Raw genomic sequence first — 1,107 nt, forward strand, 5'->3', positions numbered from 1 at the left:
TTGATAAGAGGCTGAGATGCAGGCATCTTTTTGGTAATCTTCTTTTCTGCTTGAGCCTGGTGGTCAGTTCTGTCTGCTTTAGTGTCTAAATCCTAGGTATTATCTGTGTCTTATAGCCTGGAGCTACTACTATYGCTTGACTTATTCACCAAGCGAGTACGTGTGAGTATGGCCTCATGTTCTGCCACTGTTTAACATGAAGACAAACTTAAAATCCCAGCATCCAGCTAAGAAAGAACATTATTTAAGAGGAAGAAAAGAAGAAAAAAATGAAAAAAAAAAAMAAAAAGCCTTCTGAAGAAATCTAGCATCAGAGACTAAGAGCAAGAGCCAGAGCAGGCTCAGTCAGTTGTAGGACAGAACACTGAGCATGTGCATTTCCYCTCTCAGTGAAGGCTGTGGTAACGTTCATGCCCTGCACTAGGAATCAGCTCATCGGGATTTCTAATGGCCTGCCCTGGGAGAGGTTTGCTAGCACCTGTTTATTTCCTTAAGGACCATCCTTTGCCATCTGAGCGGTGGGAGGCAGGACCACCATGAATTGTGCTGTGTTCCAAGAGCTGCTGCTGCTGTGCCCGTGTGCCCRCAGGGCTCCGGTGAGCGCTGCCCACGGCACCTTTTGTCCTTAGTGCCATCCTGCTGGACGACGCTGAACTGTTGGAGCAAGCCCAGMGGAGGCCACGGGGACTGGAGCACYTCCCCATAAAAACAGGCTGAGAAAGATGGGGCTGTTCAGCCTGRGGAAAAGAAGGTTCTGTGGAGACCTCACATCACGTTCCAGTGCCTGAAGGAGTCCTGCAGGGAAGGTGGAAAGGAACTACAGTGATAGGAAAAGGGGGAATGGGTACAAATTGTAAGGCAGAAATTTAGATWARATATTAGGAAGAAATTCTTCACTGTGAGGGTGGTGAGGCTCTGGAACATGTTGYCCAGAGAGGTTATGTACRCCCAATTCCARGAAGCGYTCAGAGTCAGGTCSGATGGGGCTTGAAGTGCGAGTGTATCATCGTTACGGCCCATTCCACCCCTCGTTACTGATTCGCTGACCGCGGGGCCGCGCCCGGGGTTGGGACAGGCCCGGCCCCGGGGGCACCGCCCAGAGCTGCG

This window comes from Malurus melanocephalus, unplaced genomic scaffold (genome assembly GCF_030028575.1).
Source record: "Malurus melanocephalus ecotype Western Australia unplaced genomic scaffold, MMel_1.1 scaffold_96, whole genome shotgun sequence".
Classification (NCBI taxonomy): Eukaryota; Metazoa; Chordata; class Aves; order Passeriformes; family Maluridae; genus Malurus; species Malurus melanocephalus.